The 22,306-nt window shown below is 38.1% G+C and overlaps 1 long non-coding RNA gene across 1 annotated transcript in view; it reads left to right on the forward strand.

Moving 5' to 3' along the window:
• LOC135083501 (uncharacterized) overlaps positions 1-11,713 on the forward strand; it is a 236,378-nt gene extending 224,665 nt beyond the window's left edge. The window contains exon 2 of the long non-coding RNA XR_010259624.1: positions 11,548-11,713. This is a non-coding gene — a long non-coding RNA (uncharacterized LOC135083501). The remainder of the gene's footprint in view (positions 1-11,547) is intronic.
• The last annotated feature ends 10,593 nt before the right edge of the window (positions 11,714-22,306 follow it).

Here is a 22,306-nt window from a genome sequence, read left to right on the forward strand (position 1 = left end):
GCTGGATGCAGGCCGCTACCAACCGTGCGATGTGGAAGTCATTGGGGGAGGCCTATGTTCAGCAGTGGACGTCCTGTGGCTGAAATGATGATGATGATGATGATGTGACACTAAATTTCAAGCGGGTGAAGCCGCGGGCAAAAGCTAGTTTATTGTATTTTTCCATTTCTCAATACTGCTACTCGTACGTCCTATAAAAAATCCGTTTTTCCATTGGTTATTGTTGAATTAGAATTGAAATCAAAAAAGATCTGTCTTAGGATCTATCCCGCGATATGCCTACAAACCTACGCCTATGTGGGTCAAGTCGCGTGGAAACAGGAGAGAGGTGATCCCGCATCGGTGTCACGTCTATTATGAAAGGTGAATTTGTATGTTTGTATGTAAAACAAAACGTCCCTAGAAAGCCTCAAAAACAGGAAGAGAAGTGACATAAAGTATTTATGCTGAAGACTGGCATCGGCTGAAAACCAACGCTGCATGGACCTAGGTTTATAACAGTTAAGCTGTGTTATGTGTTTTTTTCTGTTTTTTTTTTTACAATAAAGGTTTATTTATTTATTTTTATTAATTTTTTGCAAACAGGCAGCAGTTGCAGACAGTTTTTAATTAAACTTTAAGATCTTAATACTATTTTTGGTATACGATGTTATTGTGAACATAGCCAGGTCAAGTAGCATAAATACTCCACTCAAACCGAGAGATTAAGAAGAGATCCAAGAGATCCATCCAAGAGATTAATTATGATTCGAAAATGATAGAACATTAATTTAAGTCATTCCTAGTATCTAGCTACTATTACTAGGAATTATTTTTAGAGGAAAACGAATATAAATAACCGACTATTAATTCCATACTGTCCGTTTTATTGTGATATCCTGTAGCCTAAACGGCTTAATGGATTTTGACGCGTCGTTAGATTCGTCTCCATCTTCCACCAAGGCTACTGATCACGACACACTGACTGACTGATCTGTAGTATAATGACCAGGACTATTCCCACCTCAAGCAGCAAGGTTCTGGAATGGAGGCCGCGTACCGGAAAACGCAGCGTGGGACGTCCACCCACAAGGTGGACCGACAACCTGATAAAGGTAGCAGGAAGGCGCTGGATGCAGGCCGCTACCAACCGTGCGATGTGGAAGTCATTGGGGGAGGCCTATGTTCAGCAGTGGACATCATATGGCTGAAATGATGAAGGCCTCCCCCTCCCCCAATGACTTCCACATCGCACGGTTGGTAGCGGCCTGCATCCAGCGCCTTCCTGTTACCTGCCACCTGCTACCTTAACTTAAGCCGTAACAAACGTCAAGGCTGTCAAACTCCATACAAGGCTGTCATACTCCAGTTAAAGTTGATAGTAACCGTTAAAGCTAAGATGCAACTCATCCTTAGAGCCCCGGCAGACTGCAAACTTTTTGTCGGAATTCCTTGGAGGGTAGTTGAGCGGGAAGCATTGCCGATGTTGGACTTTAGTGTACAAATCTGGTGTTTTTCTGTGTTCTTGTGTGCAGTGAAGTGGCAAATATTTTTAAAACATTACATTGTGGGGGTAAATAAAAATAAAATAAATTAAATAGTATACCGCGAAACCACTAGGTTGACAAAAAATTTTGTAGCATCAAATTGTAGTGAAAATTGCAAGAAAGTGACTAATACTTCGCGTCCTGAACATAACCGAATCAAAAAAACCATAGGAACACTTACTTGGAGCACCAGGAGTCGTCCCATGAATCCACGAGCAGATGAAAAAGTCTAGGAATCCGATCACAGCCAGAAATCACCACATTTCCGCGTATTTATCAGTTTATGTCAATTTTTATGCGGCACGAAACACACAGTTTGAGATCTCAACGGAATAATAAAAAATAGTCTATGGTAGGATCGCACGTCATTGACTGCGAGTTGACGCGTAATTCAAATTTCGAACTACGGCGTTATTAATAAACTATTTTTGACACCATTCCCCATTATTTTTAAATCACATTTTTTTTAAAAAGGACACTTCATTCTCGTCTTACAAACTAAATTAATTTTAAATTACCTGTAAATAAAGATTTTTGGTTGCATCATAATTTAAAAAGTAGTGTAATTGAGTGACGTAAATTGCTTGTATGCCATACAAAATCTACGGGAGTCTCGTTTTGACAGTTTTAAAAAGAACGTCAATATAATTGATAGTCCCAAATTATTCAAGTCAATATAATTATTCGTTCCCAAATCGAATGATTTGTATTCAAATTTTGATTTTGATTTTGATTCAAATAGTGGGAAAAGTGGCTCAAACAGACTTAGATTAAAAGTTTTCAGGGATGTTTTTAATACGAACTTTTTACTCCACTAAAACTGTATGTTGTATGTACAGCGCTAGTTCTGACTTTACATTATTGTTGAAAATTCACACCTATTCCAACCACATACGATACAGTGTTCAGCATTATGTGCCCATAAAATTAATCCAACTTTTTAATATGCAAACTGTAACAAAAAAGCTGAAATAAAAAGAGCAAAGCACTTGAGCTAAGCGAGCGGTAACAATAACAATTAGCTCGCTCAGCTCACCCAACCGCAGGGGATTAAAAATGTTAGTTTTAGCTTCTATTGTGTTAATTGTGTTAGTAGCTACTGCAATTTTAGGGTGACCACGATTAAGGATTATTAATTCAATCGATACGAAAAACTTTCTTCGCCTGTTTTAAGTATGACTAAAGTTTATTTTATTTTTACTACTGAGTGTATGTAAACATACTTAAATGCTATTGTACATACTATGTATAATAGTATTTAAGTATGTTTATATTCGTTGTCTAGTACCCATAGTATACAAGCTTTGCTTAGTTTGGGACTAGAAGCGAAGTGTAAAATGTCCAAGGATATTTATTATTTTATTTGATGTTATACTGGTTTAAAAGTATTTCGTAACTTGGAAAGGTATGGTACAAACATTTTGTGACTATTCTAGTCTAGCGCGTAGCGCCTACTTTAGAATTAAACGAGCAATCACGACAGAGTAGAAATCATAAACCAATAACTTTGTTAAAAATATCTTTTATTTTTAATGCGAGAAAAGATTTTAATAGTGATGTTTAGGTACCTACTCCTGCTTTAGAATAATGTAGTGTGTTCGTTAAGTACGTAAGAAAATAAAAAAATCACATATTGGAATCAAACGAAGTCTTCTCAGTATTATTTGTTTTATTCACTTCACATTTGCACAATCACAAGTAAGATTAAATTATAACTTAGTAGACTTCAAGGCACAACCGTTCGTCTCGACTGTCGAGCTGAGAGTGCCGTCCGCCCGGCGTAGCATTACTTACGTCAGCTTGCCCCCACCACTATACCCCACTACTTGACTCTATGCTTCGGCAAAGGAATACAAAACTATACAGCCTCTATGCTTTGGCAAAGGAATACAAAATTATACAGCCCAAGTAGAGTAAACTGTCAGAGTATTTATACCATAATTATGTTGCACCTAACAGCTCGGCCATCAGACAAGCGGTATGTCCTCATACCTAGTATCTTATTTATAATAAATCATGAAATAAATATAAACTAAAGTATACATGAATAAATGCTTACCAGTAATAGATAATCACAACGCATACCTACTTTGTTTACAAATTTTAATCATAATAATCAAATCAAATTATTTCATTTGCAACAAAATGAGCCTTGTATTTTACAAATAATAAATTATGTTCGTTAAATATAGTTTACTATTCTAGGTGACTAATAATTTGTAATAAGTATGAAATCATTATACAAAGTATTTTAGAGTACTCAGTTAAACACAAACGATTTGCTAGAATATAACTATACTCATCAAAATTATTCGCATTATTTATTGATTAAGACGACAGAATATAATTCCTGTTCCATTTACATGGAATTAGAAGCCAAATAGAAAATATAAAACAAGTGTCGTTATAAAGTGTAAATACTTATTAATTATAATAATCCTAATTTTTTGTAGGTACACAAATTATACCATTTGTACCAAATGCATGCATTAATGAGATCTAAACAATAATTATGATCAAAATTATACCTACAAAAATATTAAGCACTATTTTTATCTGCCAATCCCGAAGAGTTTCCACTGTCCAAGCTACGGTCATCATCAGAATCGCTACTACTACCTCCTAAGTCTATGTTAAGGTTCATCCACGGGCGAATTTTATCGATAGCTACTATAGTTTCATAGCGCCTGTTATTCTTCCGTGTTAGCGGAGTATCTTCTATAACAAATCTATCGTTCGGTAATATTTTGCAAATACGATAAGGGCCTTGAAATTTGGCTACTAACTTTTTAGATTTCCCATCATTTGAAGTTACGTCTCTTTCTACTCTCACTAAGTCCCCCTCGCAATATTTCGCACTAATCTTTCTCCTTTTGTCAAAACGTTTTTTGTCTTTAGCCTGTTGTACTTCTATACGTTTACAGGCGTCCTCTCTTATTGAGGTTACGTCTGTAGGTGAGGTTTCATCTAATGTATCATCAATTATTTCGCTCAGAATACATTCAGAGGGATTTGTCAATTTGAATCCGAAGAGTAATTCAGATGGGCTTTTTTTTGTTGTTTTGTGAATTGTAGTATTAATACCAATCTGAATATCGGGGAGAAACTCGTCCCATGTTCTATCGTCCCTACCATGAGTCTTGGTGGATAAAGCATCTAAAATCGTTCTGTTAAAACGTTCAACCTGGCCATTGGCTCTAGGTGTGGAAACTGCATTAAGGATATGTTTAATGCCCGTATCTTTCATGAACTTTTTAAACGCGTGGCTTGTAAAACATGAACCTTGATCGGTTATTAGCCTGGCAGGAGCCCCGAAGTAGCTGATATGTTCCCTAATAACACGTATTGTGGTTATTGCTTTGGTGTTCCTGACAGGGCGTATGTTTACATACTTCGTAAAACCATCAACAATTACGAGAATATAACAATTACCACGCTTACTTCGGATAAATGGACCCAAATGATCTGCGTGTATTGTATGAAAGGGTCTATCTATTCTAGGTATTGGGTGTAATTCGCCTTCCCGAGAGCCTCCAGCATGTTTATGGTGCGCGCATTCTAAGCAAGCAGATACATATTTCTTAACGAATTTACGTAATTTGGGAAACCAATACGCATCTTTAACACGTGAAAGGGTTTTTTCAAATCCGAAATGACCGATATCGTCGTGATTTCGTTTTAGGATTTGCCAACGCATGGCTTTGGGAACAACCCAACGTAAGTTATTGTCAACAATCCGATAAACTCTATCATTTTTTAATTTATAATTATTACGGACATCTAATAACTTTTCGGTATCAGGGCTGCTGAGGGCTTTTTTAATTGACACTATCTCATCATCTACCATCTGTGCAGTACTAAGCCAGTTATCGGTTTCAATGTTGAGGACGTCAAGAACATGAGATTCAGATTTTGCAGGATCTACTGGGTTGCGACTAAGCGCATCGACGTGAGACATCTTATCCCCGGGTCTATATTCGATCGAACAGTCGAACTCTTGTAACTGAATCCACCACCGAGCGATGCGCGGAATTAAGTCTCGTTTTGTTAATGTGGTTCTCAGGGCATTACAATCGGTAAAAATTTTGAACGGAATTCCTATCAAGTATACTCTAAAACGATGTAGAGAAGCTACAACCGCAAGGGTTTCTAACTCAAATGCGTGGAGTTTCTGCTCATCTACTGTAGTTTTGCGGCTATAATACGATACGGGGCAGAGAACACCATCTTTGTTTTTTTGAAGTAAGATTCCAGCTACGCCATTTTTACATGCGTCAGTATGCAAGTGGGTCTCAGCAGATGGATTGTACAAAGCGATAACTGGTCGAGAAAGTAGTTTGGTTTTGATTGAAGTGAAAGCATTTTCTTGTTCAGAAGTCCATCTCCAATTACAGTCTTTTCGTAATAAATCTGTTAAAGGCTTAGCAATAATGGCGAAATCTTTGATGAACCGCCGGAAGAAACTTGCGAGTCCCATAAACTGGCGTACCTCGTGTTGATTTTTAGGAACGGGAAAGTTAGAAACAGCTTGAGTTTTCCTATTGCCGGGACGAATACCATTAGGTCCAACTTCAAAACCCAAAAAATCTAATTGGGTCAAAAAGAAATTACATTTGCTTAACTTTAGGGTCAAACCACCCTGCCTCAATAACTGCAAAACTTCTCTTAACCGTTCAATTCCTTCAGAAAAACTATGAGCAGGTATTAGAATGTCGTCCATGTAGACGAGAGCGAATTTAATTTTGGCTTCAGCTAATATCTGATTAATAGTGCGCTGAAAGACTGACGGGGCGTTGACTAAGCCGAAAGGCATACGCAGATATTCAAATTGGCCGTCTGGGGTCACAAAAGCCGTTTTAGGTTGAGAATCTTCCGAAATTGGGATCTGGTAATAGCCAGAGGCTAAATCTAGTGAGATGAAGAAAGTATGTCCTGCCAATTGATCAAGTTGATCTTCTACTAGAGGAAGGGGGTAATGGTCCTTTATGGTTTTCCGGTTAAGGGCGCGGTAGTCTACACATAGTCGCTTCTCGCCTGTCTTTTTTTTAACGAGAACTATTGGACTGGCATAGGGAGATGAGGATTCACGGATAATATTGGCATCCAGCATTTCTTGTACCATATCGCGTACGAGAACCCGTTCAGAATAAGACAGACGATACGGCCGGTAGACAACAGGATCGGAATCTTTCAGTTTTATTTCCATTTCTGCGACGTTAGTAAAACCTAAATCCTTAAGCCCGGTTGAAAAACAATCCTTAAATTCATTTAATAATTTGTTCAAATCATCTACTTCATTTTTGGTTAAATTTTCATTGACGTTTAATTTTTCGAACGATTCTTCTGGCTCTATTTCTAAGTTACAGACATCTGTTACTTTGTTAATGGGTATTGCACGTGTAATTAAAAAGTTAGCAGGAAATTTAACACAACCACCAGATACATTCTGTACCAAAACATTCCCGTAACCATTTTTTAAATCGTATTCGCCAGGACAAAGAAAATATTCGTGTTCAGGCGTACCTCGGATCGAGCCATCAATGTAAATTTTACCATTGAACAGGGAATCAGTATAAACAGGCACAGCCTGCATTTCGTTCACCCCTACTTCAACGTTACGTTGGAGTAGCAAAAATAGTTTCGAGGACTTATTGATTCGTTCAAATATCAGGCGTCTTGGAGTTTTGGTAATGAAAATATCTGGCAGTTCTGTGAATGAATGTCCAAGTAAAAGGGAATATTTCAAGACTGCGTCTTCGACAATATATACCTCTATGGTCTCTATAATGCCTTGTATTATAATATTAACGGAAGCTCTGCCTATTGGCTGAACAATTGAATTGCCTAAACCTCGCATAAAAGGTAAATTATCTTTAGTCAATTTCAAACCTAAAGACATAGCCTCGGACTCTCGCATGATTGAGCATTCACTGCCCAGGTCGACGAAACAAGAAATTGGCTTATTATTAACTTTGGCCGTTAATACATATTTGTTGTTAGCATCGTCTTTATTATTATTAAAGGGATGCTGTACTGTGTCATTATAATTAATATTTAGTTTAAGAACTTGTTTTTCATTAGGAATGGGATCTTTATTGTTTACTTGGGTATTACTTTTCGTCATATTGGGACATGCCACTGTACTATGACCTAATTTGAAACAATTGCTACATTTTTCAAGAGGCTTGGGGCATTTAAAGCTTGGATGACCCTCCACTCCACAATTAAAACACTTTAATGGAGGTTTGCCGTTATTAACTTTGTTGGATGACACAGTTGTGTTGATGGACCTTTTATTTGTATCATTCCTATTCCTGTATAACCCAGCATTATCCTTATCTTTTAACTGACCAACTTTAACCATTTTTAAATATTTGAGAACCTGTTCTGGTGTCTGAAATTGTGCTGCTTGTGCTCCTAGCTTAATTGCCCTATCCTCTATGCCATAAAGAATGCAGTCAACTGCCTTTCTCCCAGATATCTGACATCTATTTAGTAAATTAAGCTTGGCATAATAGTACTGCTCAAGTGGCTCTCCGTATTTGACTTTAAGGGACAACATTTCTGAAAGTAATTCAGCATAATTTTCCCTACATGGAAACGCTTCAACTAACTTAGATTTCCATTCCGTCCAAGTAAAAAGTAAAGTTGGCAAACTTTGGTACCAAGACTTTGCTAAGCCGGTAAGTTTGGGTAGTGCATAATGAATTATTTCGCGCTCATCCCATTCATATATTTCTGCACATTCCTCTACTTTCGTAATCCAATTTAGAATAGTTTGAGTCTTAGAGAGTGGATCAAAATCGGGAATGACATTGGCAACAGACGGTAATTTATGATTAGCTGATTTTGACAATTGTTTTAAGGCTTCAACAAACTGATTAACTATAATATTACTCTTATCATTAGGATTATCTTCATACCTTGGTATTGATGACCGGGAGGTGGACGGACGGAGCACGGAGCGACTCCTTGACCGCGCCTGACTTCGTGTGTCACTTGGTGACCGCCTGATTCTGGATCTTGACAGTCTTCGCTGCGTACGGTAGATGGAGGGATCACGAGATTCATCGTCGTTCTTATAGTTGCTTGAATATTTTCGCTCATCATGTTCATAGTCATTACGGCGTACAACCATTTTCGGCCGGTTGAAATTCAAAATGGGCGATTTGCGCCCAGGTTCATCAACATCACACCTGGTTGCCGTCGAGGTACGTCGCTCCTGCTCATCGTCCCATCGAAAGCGTCCAGGCGCCTCTCGCTCGTTTCCATGACGAGAACGTTGCTCATGCTCCTCGTTCGGATCATGGAAACGCCTGAGAGATCGGGTAACTGAATGTCGCTCAAGCTCACCATTCAAGTTACGCGATGAATATCTCAATATACGAGTCGAGCGTTGCTCAAGCTCATCGCTCGACTCACGTCTCCTGCTGCGAGTAGTAGTACTTCTACTTCTAGTTCGGGGCCGTGAAGTCCTTGCTTCGGCATCTCTCTGCATATTATCAGAATCCATCTGTCATTGGCACCACCAACTGAAACTCAAAATTATGACGCTGTCACTACTATTCTCTAGTAAGTATAGCAAATAAAAATATATAAAAAGAAAGAGAGAAAAAGAGTCGTAAATAAGCAAATATTATGGAAAATAATTCATTATTATGATCACACAAATCACTTAGCCTCAAAAGGTCATAATGGGAGTAAAATTTGTTACCTACTTCTGATATTATCTAGCTGTTACATAATTACACCATGCACACAATTTTTTAATGATAAGTATAACCTCTACCGAATGAAATGACTAAACACACATAGTTAACATCACATTGTCAGAGGGTAGCCCCAAGCAAATGCAATAATTAACCAAGCAATAATAATATGTGCCAATATCATACTGCCGGAGCTTAGCCTTGGTGGCATAATATCCAGCAATTAAAATTAGGCTTAAACATTGTTATGGCCTTTTTATTTAACATTGGCCATTTGTTGGAAATATTAAAATTATTATAAAATTTAAAATATGTATATTATCACACTGTAAAATAATAATAATTTTTAAAAAAATCTTTAACAAATAAAATAGAACTAATGTACTTACGATTTTGGACGTGGCGAGATATTTATCAAATATCAGTCTATCCCGCTTCTGAGATATTGGAATCAAACGAAGTCTTCTCAGTATTATTTGTTTTATTCACTTCACATTTGCACAATCACAAGTAAGATTAAATTATAACTTAGTAGACTTCAAGGCACAACCGTTCGTCTCGACTGTCGAGCTGAGAGTGCCGTCCGCCCGGCGTAGCATTACTTACGTCAGCTTGCCCCCACCACTATACCCCACTACTTGACTCTATGCTTCGGCAAAGGAATACAAAACTATACAGCCTCTATGCTTTGGCAAAGGAATACAAAATTATACAGCCCAAGTAGAGTAAACTGTCAGAGTATTTATACCATAATTATGTTGCACCTAACACACATAACATTTGTATCCGTGAACGAATTGGTTATATTTTGTCAATCTCTTTATTTATCTTTTGTTTTCTTTTCCAACTTTACCACCGAATAAAAATAGAATAAAATACAGATAAGTTGATAACCCTGACCTTTCCTAAAACATAACGTGCACAATTTGGGCACCCCATAAAATAAGGAATCCCGTCCCTCCTTTATGACAATAGACATTCGATCCACATTGCACCGCACCTGGTGTGGACGCGTGCTATATTATTACTTAGGGTTCCGTATCACTTGTCACTTTTATTAGTGCCATGTTTTCATCAAAATCGGATAAAGATTTCAAAGATTATATTTGAGTATTCATCATCAGGTCATTTAATCTCCACTGCAGGAGCCTTGAGGAGGATTTGGCCTACACTCTCCAAGCTGCACCGCTCTGACGGGTTAGGGAACAGCTGAATATTAAATTACGAAAATAATTTAAGTGTACTATGTCGTTCCTGCAGAGTAGAATAGGACCACTTTTTCATCCCGAAGATATCGTATGAAACGAAATGAAAGAATTATGCTTACGTCAGGCCTCCTCCAGGCTAAGTAGCGTGGGCAGGCCTCCCACTAGGTGGACCGACGATCTGGTGAAGATCACGGGAGGTGGCTGGATGCGAGCGGCGCAGAACGGGTCTTTGTGGAAATCCTTGGGGGCCTTTGTCCAGCAGTGGACGTCTTTAGGCTGAAACGAACGAACGAACAGGCCTCCTCAATCCATATACCAGCGTGGAGAATGTGGCTCAAATCCACTATTTGCCTCTGGTAAGTTAGAGTTGTGATCCTGCAGTGGAGACTAGATGACCTGATGATGGTGACAACTACAATTACAAGAGTACGTGGACTTTACCAGCCTTATATGGACGATAGCATAAAGTTTTTACAACCTGTGTAAATAATGCTGTGGGTCTAAACAAAGTGCACATTATAGTCGCAAACCAATCGAAAATTGGTCAAAAGACCTTTTTTTTTGTGGAGTTTTGACGGATTGAATTTTCGATTCTATCAAAAAATGCAACTTGCCTATGAAATAATGTAAGTTGACTGTGCGGAACCCAGCTGATTATTTCGACTCTACATTTTTTTGTCTCCTTTTAATTCCCCGCGGATTCAGCCCCACTTATTATAGAGATTAATACCATTGAATAGAGTCATTTGTTTGGAAACATTTATAGACCACCATGGCGTTAGGAGACGTCAAGATATATATTTTTATCAAATGGGATTGAGAATTATTAATTTTAATTTGCGAATTATTAAAATTGTTTATTATTTGCACCTGAAGATTAATAATAAATTATAGTATAATCCCTAAATTGAATGAGGTTTTAAATTAATAATTTTTAACGGACGCATAATCCCTTCTTATTGGAATCCAATGGTAGATACTAGATCATGGACCTATAAAAAAAGTCGGACGGATTCTCATCAACAAAATACTGTGACATTAGGATACACCAGCTTGCCTGTACGTACAGGCCGGCACGCACACATTCACACCCTGATACACCAGGGTAGATCCGCCGATTTTATTCCGCGGGATTTATTTTACGTTTTTTGAAAAACTTAACAGGGATGCGTGCAAACTAGCTTAAACTGAAAGGTTAAGCAATAAGCTTTTTAGATCAGTGTGAGGCCCTTAGATTCAATCGTGATTTTAGAAGTAACAAGCGTCCAAATATTTTTTCACAAAATGGTAATGACGTTTTCCTAATGGTAATGATTTTATTAAAATGGTAATGATCTTATGTTAATGGTGATGACGAAATATATTTTATAGTAATACATTAAATTAAAATTACTTAAAAACTAAAATTTAAATATAATTGTTTAGCTAAACACCAATTTTATCTATGTTATTTTCCTAGCTAAGCACGTACCTATTAAAGAATGGGTTGGAAATAAAAATTAATGTATTCAATATTTTAATGAATTTATTGAATTTGGAACAATACGGACATTAGTTAAATTTTTTTTACGTTCCTAATATTATTCAGAATCAGAAAAAATATATATTTACACCAATGAGGATTTTGATTGAAAAATATGCCTAGGTACTCTTACTTAGACTTACACAATAGTCAACATACAAGAAATGAATAAAAAAACGTCTTTTCGTAAACTAATAAAAAACCTTCTCATTTAAAAACAAAGCTTAAAGAACAATGGGACAAAACGTCCCCAGAACTGTAGCACTTTAATACCTACCTTGTATGATAGACCATGCTAATACCCGACCGATCTCTCTAGCTACAATCACGGCAAAGGTCCTTGACAGTGTGCTTGACTCTCTACTAGATAAATATTTAAAATCACATAATGCTCAATTCGGGTTTAAGCCTGGACTGTCGACCGAGAGCGCCATCCTTAGTCTTAAGCACACTGTCAGGTACTACACGGATCAGGGGACTTCCATTTACGCATGCTTCCTCGACCTCTCCAAGGCGTTCGATCTTGTGTCTTATGACATCCTTTGGGATAAGATGAGGAGGCAGGGCGTCCCGTCAGAAGTATCACAAATATTCCATTATTAGTATGCTAACCAGATTAACAGCGTAAGATGGGCTAACGTTTTTTCTGAGGAGTATGGGTTGCAGTGCGGGGTGAGACAGGGTGGGCTGACGTCTCCCAGGCTTTTCAACCTATACGTAAATGACCTCATTGTTGCCCTTAGCAGTATGCGTATCGGATGCTGGGTAGATGGTGTTTGTATCAACAACATAAGCTAAGCTGATGATATGGTACTGCTGGCGCCAACAATGGGGGCTCTCAGAAAGATGGTGGGTGTGTGTGAAGCGTATGCTAAATGCCATGGCTTATTTGTATAATGTGAAGAAGAGCGAATACATGGTATTTAAGGCCGCCAGTAAATGTCCAAACGTGGTACCCGACCTCTTGCTGAATGGGGTAAAGTTAAACAGAGTCACTAAATTTAAATATCTCGGACACTACGTTACTGATGACCTTAAAGATCATGTTGATATCGAGAGGGAACGAAGGGCGCTGGCAGTAAGGTGTAATATGTTGGCTCGCAGGTTTGCCCGATGTAATGACCATGTCAAGATCACTCTGTTTAAAGCATACTGTCAGAGTCTATACACGGGAAACCTATGGACCACGTACTCGCAGAAATCGCTTGGCGTCCTTCGGGTCCAATATAACAACGGTTTCAGGGTGCTGTTGGGCTTGCCTCGCTTCTGCAGTGCTTCGGAAATGTTTGCTCAGTCGCATACTGACGGCTTCTTTGCTGTCCTATGCAAGAAGACTGCCTCGTTGCTCAGTAGGATACGGGCGAGCCCCAACAGTATCCTGAAGACCGTGGCGGAGAGGTACGACTCTCCTATTATCCGACATTTCCTTCGGCTACTTCTTACCGAACGGGTTGGATAATTAGTGGTATGTTATAATAAGTAAATTACTAACATAGTTGTATAAGGCACCCATTTACTAACCATGTGGATCATTGTTATCTTTAAATGAATAAATTGAATTGAATACTATAATTTTATTATATGACAGCTCAAGTGTGACATGTCTCAGAAAAGTTATATCAAAAATAAAAATTCATAAGCAACCCTGAAAAAATACATACAAACTCACTTTTGACCAACTTCAAAGGGCACGACAGCTTGACCCCGGGACAATTCGACCCCTGTGACAACTCGACCCCTGCTACAACTCAAACCCTGCGACAACTTGATTTTTTTCAACACTCAACACTTTTAACTTACTTCAAAATAATGGTTTCACGACTGCTGGACAGTGGCGGCGTAGCATGGGTTGGCACCCGGGGCATAGCACAGCACAGCATCCCCCGTCATAAGTCCTTAATGTAAGTAAGTTGGGTATACATATAGTGGGGAGGTAAGACACCCCAAAATGGTCTGGTGCACCCCCTCTTTTGGGTTACCGATTGAATGAATGAAAGGTGTTAGTTCGAATGAGCTATATGATACTAATCGCAACACCCCCCCCCCCCCCCAATCATGGCATATCCTCGTTATACTAGCGCCAGTGAGTACTAATCTGCGTGACTTTTGTCACCCCCTGATGAGTGGCACCCGGGGCGGACCGCCCCCCCTTTACGCCGCTAGTGGCTGGACCCTACGACTGCTTAACCCTACGACCACTCGAACCCTCCGACAACTTGTACTTGTGACCCTGTGACAAGTCGAACACTGTGACACGTCAACCCCTGCGACTACTCTGAGCATTTATTGTAGATACAGTTCAGGCATTGATTGATGGAGCTAAATGGTTTACAATAAGTATCATAGTTGAATATTTTGGACTTGTCGTAGGGGTCGAGTTGTCCGGGTCAAGTTTTTGTAGGGTCGAGCTTCGTTTAAAGTAGGTTAAAATTAATTTAATCTTGTTATCGCAGGGGTCGAGTTGTCACAGGGGTCCAGTTGTCGAACTGTCGTAGGGAACCTACGACAGTTCGACCCCGATGACAACTATGATACTTATTGTAAACCATTTAGCTCCATCAATCAATGCCTGAACAGAATCTAGAATAAATGTTCAGAGTAGTCGCAGGGGTTGACGTGTCGCAGTGTTCGACTTGTCACAGGGGTCGAGTTGTAATAGAGATCGACTTGTCGCAAGGATCGAGGTGTCCAGGTCGAGTTTTCTTAACGCTCAAGCAGTCGTGATACCGTTTGAAGTAGGTCAAAAGTAATTTAATCGAGTTGTCGCAGGGGTCAAGTTGTCGGAGGGTTCGAGTGGTCGTAGGGTTCAGCTGTCGTATGGTCCAGCAGTCGTGAAACCATTTGAAGTAAGTCAAAAGTGTTGAGTGTTGAAAAAAATCAAGTTGTCGCAGGGTTTGAGTTGTCGCAGGGGTCGAGTTGTCACAGGAGTCGAATTGTCCCGGGGTCAAGCTGTCGTGATACCCATTGAAGTCGGTCAAAAGTGATTTTGTATGTATTTTTTCAGGGTTGCTTATGGATTCTTATTTTAGATATAACTTTTTTCTGAGACATGCATGTCACACTTGAGCTGTCATATTATAATAAAATTATAGTATTATCATGTACTATCATATTATAAGGTAGGTATTAAAGTGCTACAGTTCTGGGGACGTTTTGTCCCATTGTTCTTTTAGGAAACCATTCATAGTCATCATTACCATATACAAAGTGTCATCACCATAAGCCTAAATGATATGGTAATGATGTTAATGGTAATGACGAAAACGATTTTAAAATTATATAAAAATAATTGTCACCACTATTGGGACACCTCAATATCGCCATTTTTTTATTGTAATCACATGCTACAAAGTGCTAATTATTAGAAAAATATCGATATATAAAACTTACCAAATCGCACAAAATGGGAATGACGCGAGCCGATGACAAACTGCGAGTGTCTCTCGTTTTCGGAGTTTAAAAAGTCTCGGAGCTGCGTAAATTTTACGTGCATTCTGTTCTGTTACGAGCAACGAATTGAAGAGTGGGACGCGCGGACACAAGCGGGGATAAGTCGCGTCGCGGCCACATTAAAGAACCTTTGATGCTGCCGCGATGGCTATGACGATTTCTCGTGACAATATTTCAATTCATGATTCCATTTTATTGGCTAATACGATTTCAATATAATTTTGTTATTTTGTCACGGTAAATATGTACATTTTAAATTTATAATCAAAATCTGGTCTGTGTATAGGTAAAGTAAAAAAAATTAAAAGACAACGGCAAAGGTCAGTATTTTTACTGTGATGGTAATGACGTTTTGTGCGTGTTTTCTTGATTATCGAAATAACTTGAAGTATTTAATCAATATGGATCATGGCGCCTTATGTGGAAACTTGTATGAATCGTTATTCAGAAGTTTAATTTACCAGAACTACAACAGTTTTTTTTTTATCGATCGGAACATAAGTTTTTTACTGTTTCGCGGATTTACCCACCACTTCGAGTGCAAACTTCACACAGTTGACACATTTAAGCAGCGAAAAAACAACACGAATACGACATGTCTTGTGTGATGAAATTGTGTAAAAACCGTTCTGTTCGAACAAACAAAAATTAAGGAATCACATTTCACAGGCAAAATAATAATCCAATCACTTATTTCCCGACATTAAAATATTGAAATTAATTGAAATCAAACGTCATTCACTCGAAAAAATAATACGTCAAAGACCAGTGTTCTCAGTTATTTACGTGGGAAAATTACCCGAAATATGGGAAATTAATAATAATTTTAGGACTTTTTAGTTATTTATTACGCATACTATGGAAATAAAATAATTTATCATAATAATTGTGTTTTAATGGGATATATTTTCATAGGCAAATTTGATCCTTCCCAAAAATGTGGAACTGCAAAATTCAAATTTTCTTACATTGATTGCAAGTCAGTGTCAGGTTGTATGTTAAAAAATATCTATCAGAGATAATAATAATATATTGATGCTGCATAAGATTATGATTATAATGTACACAAGATTCGTAATTTGTAACTGCGTGAATCATTTTTGATCAACATTATGTACATACCCTGACTGACACACTGACTTGCAAACAATGTAAGAAAATTTGAACATTGAAAATTTCGCGCCTACCTCAACGCATTCACCTTTCATCCTTTTAAAATGGGACGGAATAATTCTGTCTACATTTCCAAGTAACATCTGCCGATCTATGTTTTTCTTAAAATAAATGGGTAAAATGTTTTGGCTAACATGGCATCCCTAAATTCACTCACACAATAGACAAACGCCAAAATTTTGCGTCACAGTTTTGTTGTAGCGCGAGTTCCGTCCGCCTTTTTTTATAGGTCCATGTACTAGATAATAACAAGTTATAAAAACAGTTTTTACAAAACTGCCTGAATGTGAACAATATTATATTAAAAATAAATTTTGAAAATTGTGTCCCTGAAACTTAAATAAAATTTCTGAAACATGTTGTAACCTACATTTTCTTACAAAAAGATAATAGCAGATAATACGAGTATTACCCTTTTCTCTTCGTTTTTCGAAACTGGAAACGTTGTAACTCTATACGTTTACCCAAATGCATTTACCAGAATGTCAGAACCGCTAATCCCGCCATTAATTTTGGTGTCAGATATCAAACGATCCCAAAATCTTTTGTTCGACAAACTGACCCGATTCCGAACGTATTAAAAAAATAAAGCATTCTTTGTTTTTGAATCTGGCATTTTTGGAATGTTTATTTTTTTGTGAAACAAAAGACGTCTGTGTTCGAATTTCGAAAAGTAAATACGCGGTAAAAATTTTACAGTCTTGGGTAAATTATTTTTGTTTGTCGGTTAAACAAATAAAAATAAATATTTGTCATGATCTCTTGCGAAATATACAAACTTTATTTTAGTAATTAAGGAAAATAAAGCCAAAAGAATAGAGACAAATTATATATCTACGTATCCTAAGTAAATTGGTGTCAATGATTAGAATTATTGTTTTTATGCTCTTATACATAATTATATGAGGGAAGAATATTATTTGCCAGACTTTTTGATGTCAACAATATACATATAAAGAGTGAGAGTGATTTTTTAATTTAAAACCTTAACATCATTGACAGTTCGGAAGAAAAAATATTCAAATTATTATATTGAACAGTTAACAGGAGAAACTCGGCACATAAACATTGACTTGTTAAACCAATACCCGCCTTCACGGTGTTAATTTAAATTTTTGTAGTCGCCAGCAATTACATTTCGTTTCCAAAGTCACTTTAGTAAAGTGACCCTTATAGCAGCACCATAAGACACACCTACAGGGTGAAATAGATCAATGGCATCCTTTCAATATTAACTTTACTCATGGTAGATTCCCCAAATATGAGACAAATCTAATGAGTTTTTTTTCTTTATTTTTACTATTTACTTGTATTAGTGAACTCTTATAAAGAGTTTAAGACGATTGTACAGCAACAGCACATCAGACTTGATACATTTTTGTTGCTAAATGACATCCATTATATCGAAATAATAAGCCACAGTAGGTAAGTTTGATATACTGTCTAGGGATGTTATGGATATGTAGTTTCGGTTATGGATACGGTTACAGATATAGGAATAATATTATACCGGTTTCGGTTACGGTTTCGGATATTTTTTTATTTCGGATATCCGAAAGTTTCGGTTACGGTTACGGATATCCATAACATCCCTGATACTGTCGCAAGGTTATAATTGTTGCAATTTTAAAAATGTTAACTCATTTGTCTCATATTTGGGGATTGTACTATTTATCATGTGTAGAGTTTAAAAGGACGCCAACGATTTAAATATCACCCTGTATTTTGTCATGGCGTGGTATAGCAAGTCAATTAAACAAATGTTTAATTCACGAAAGCTGTTCTGTTATGAACTTACGAGCGGGGCGGAGGTAATATCTGCTGCCATCTTTGGCTCGCTGCATATCGCGATACAGGGTAGCGTTCGCAAACAAACGTTTAAATCTATAAAGACTTTCCAAAATTCATCCCCTTGGGGTATGAAATAGGGGTCCAAAGTTTGTATGAAGAAACGTGAGATTTAGAAATTCATAGGAAAAAGACGCAGACCAGAAAATAAAACCAGACCAGTCTATTTTTCACATAGAAATGGACTGTCTAATCTAGACTAGGAATAATAACACGTAATTTTACATTATTATGTCCCTTCTGAGAATAGAATTTAGCACTCTTTACCACTGGTCCATAGAGACTCCACCACTCTCTACCGCTAGCTTACAACCTTAATCGCGATACACGTGTACCAAATAAGGCCACAAGTCTTTTAAGTATTTCGCAAACACTACAACAAAGGCTGAACAAATCCCTACTTTTGTTCCAATAAATACAACCTTATTTATTTTGTTCCTGTTTTCCCAACGCTACAACAATGCCGTGTTATTGAGTTTGTTTGTAACATTCCGTTTAAAAGTTATTGCGCGACAAAAAACCACCTTCAGAGCCTCCCCGAAGATCTACATTCGAATTGCCCACGATTGAGATGTAGCGATTTATTAGGGTTCTGCAAGATGGATGTAAAATTCTCGGAGTCTCTTCAAAAGTTTTCATTAGAGATGGGCCGACTAGTCGCCGACTAGTCGGGAAAGCCGACTATTCGGCATCATTTGTAGTCGGCCGACTAGTGACGACTATTCGGCAAAATATGCCGATTATAATCGGCACATAAGAAATGAAATAAAACAAATGTGTTAAATAAATAAAACTCATAATCACCAAGATGATTGACCAAGGACGTGTTCCAACCACTTTTGAATTTCCAGGAAATCATCAAACATATACGTGTGAAGTGTAACATTTAGGTATGTCATTTGTCCATACAAAAATGATGTCAGGTTTTTTTTTTTCGGGGAAAATATGCATGGAATTGCATATCTACCTTGCGGGGATAGGGTAAGTAATGTGGGGCTCCTCTTATCGAAAGGATAAGGCAAACTACATACTACCCACTAAAATAATCCCTGTGCTCCGTCGATCGCCTTAGTGCGGGGAACCAGACGCAGGTTAGCGTCGCAGGTTAGCGCACCATCCCTAGATTGTCGACATTCCACTAGCTCGCACTAAGCGTTTTGGTAACTCTTTTATAATGCGAACAACTGGAATGCGATGGAATGCAAAAAAACTATGGGAATCCGGACAAAGGCATCAACTAACACAGTCTCCCCTGGCATTGCTCGCCTGCATGGCGGGCTCTGCCTATTCCGACGGTGGTGATAATGCAGGCGGGGGTGCCCCACGCCCTCAGCTCGCTGACCATCACCGTGGAGTATCAGTAGGCGATCATTGTCATTCCTCTGACCCTTCCTGCGTCGAAAATGATGACATCTACCTTAGGTGTACAATATATTATTTTCTCATATTTTTAAGAAATCTTATTTTTTAAGAAGTTTTTTCAAGTAATCTCGATATCTTTATTTCTTTAATAAATCTAGATATTATTATTTCTTTAAGAAATGTAGATATTAATCTTCCGACAACTAGGTATTAGAATGATCGGCATTGCCGATTAGTCGGCCGACTAGTCGGCAATTTGAAAACCGATTAGTCGGCTAGTCGGTTAGTCGGCAAAGACCATAGTCGGCCCATCACTAGTTTTCATCCTTTCATAGATCCTTCAATAGATCATTTTAGGTCTTTTTAGTACAGAAGGCGCTACTGATCGCTGTCTTTCCATTTAGATTTTTTCCAAAGAACTTTTAGGCAAAAATAATCCTTGGTACTCGTAGATAATGGACGATGGTACATAAAGCTAAATGGCATCGTATGTAGATGTTATAGGAGCTATATTAATTTACATTAACGAAAATGGGTAATAATTACACGCTGGCAAAAATCATTTAATGTTAAAAGTACTTCCCATTGAGAGGGCCGTCTATTAAAAGAATTAGAAGAATTAGTTTGGAATTCTTACCATGAATGTGCGAAGGCATAAGGAAAATCTTGCTTGACACCTAACGCCCGTATTCACAAACGATGCTTGTTTAAGTTAAGCAACAAATCGAACGCACAGCGTTGTTAAATGGTGCTCTGTGATTGGTTCGTGTGTCACCCTGTGCGTCCACGCGCACTGTGAGGCCTCATAGTAATGTTTGTGGCCTCATAGTACCTAATACGGGCGTAAATTAGTTGTGACAGGTGGTAAGATTACATCATCATCATCATCATTCAGCCACAGGACGTCCACTGCTGAACAAAGGCCTCCCCCAATGATTTCCACAATGGCCGGTTGGTGGCGGCCTGCATCTAGCCTTCCCGCTACCTTTATGAGGTCGTCGGTCCACCTTGTGGATGGACGTAATACGCTGCGCTTTCCGGTAAGATTACATATTGAACCCAAATAGAGACCACGATCGCACTTGCCCGATCCTGCAACAGCCCGTTAGCAAAAGGATTTATCTGCCACGCCCTCGTAAGACAGGAATATATTGGTCGGAATGCCTCCGAGTGCAGTGTCTTTATCATAGAGCAGAACATCGGTTCTCAAAGTGGGTGGTAGCCCCAAGGGGGTAGCAGAAGACATGCAAGCCGACCACAATCGCTGCCGCTGTGTGTTTATTACCCGACTGCGCCAGAAGGAGGGTTATGTTTTTCCCCTATATTCTATTACATGTCTTGTAAAATCTATTGTATAAACAAGAGGCTGACTTTCAGTTATTTTTGCCCACTTCTGCTCTACAACAGTCATTATGTAGCCTCGAAATGGTATGCCTCCGAGTGCAGTGTCTTTAGAGCAGGGCATCGGTTCCCAAAGTGGTCGGGACGTCCCTAGAGGACAGGGGAAGTCATGCCAAATGCCCACAATCGCTGTGTGATTTTTTTCCAATATCAGTAACTTATTCTGTAGCTTAAATGTATGCCCCGTAATAGGAAAATGTGTTTCATCCGCTACTTCTTCTCAGTGCCAGTCCAGTCGATAAGATGTCCCGAAGTGGGCAAGCTATAGATAGAGGTTTATATCAAAGTGTCCTGACTAGCTATAGTTAAACGTTTATATCTAATTGTCCTAAAAACCCACATAATAATAAAGAATTGGATTTTGTAGACAATGAGTGAATAAGTTCCGCAGAAATCCTTAAAATTATAGCATCAGATGCAACTTTTGCTACTTTACGCCACAAATTAAAACTACCTGTTTATGTGATTGACAATTTAAATTTTTGTTTGTACCAAGGAGGTTTTATCAAGAACAGTTTGGGAACCTCTGAACTATAGTTTCTGTTGAAACCCGCTTATCCTTATTTATTGGAAGATAAAGCTTTTGCTTGCAAAACGTTGTGTTTATAAGCCTTTTGAAAACATGATTAAGATTACGAAACGGTAGCGACTAAGGAGTTTTAGAAACTTTAGAACTTAGAGGCGATATAAAGGACTTACTGCCTCTATTTAATAATCAAAAGCTGAGGGGGAGTGAAATATCGTTGTCCCACAATATCAGCAATATTAACGATAATCGATTACCTGGAAATAGTTGTTTTTCATTCAGAACAAAGCAAGTACTTAACTGCAATCACACCTGATAATATGCAGTCTAGGATGGTACATACCTCCCTGTAATTGCTGTAAGTGCCTGTTCACTCTCACAATGTATAAATATTGATAGACTATCGAGACTATTGAGAGTGAACTATTAAAACTATCAAACGGCATTGAGTCAAAGAGTACCTATTATTGAAATATTGATGATCTGGAGATTATCAATATTCTCATCAGAGATCATGCTGATTCATAGTTACTCAGGCTGAAATGTACATGTGTGATGTTGTGGAAACGTCACACATGTAC

The sequence above is a fragment of the Ostrinia nubilalis genome, chromosome 23, assembly GCF_963855985.1.
Source record: "Ostrinia nubilalis chromosome 23, ilOstNubi1.1, whole genome shotgun sequence".
Lineage (NCBI taxonomy): Eukaryota > Metazoa > Arthropoda > Insecta > Lepidoptera > Crambidae > Ostrinia > Ostrinia nubilalis.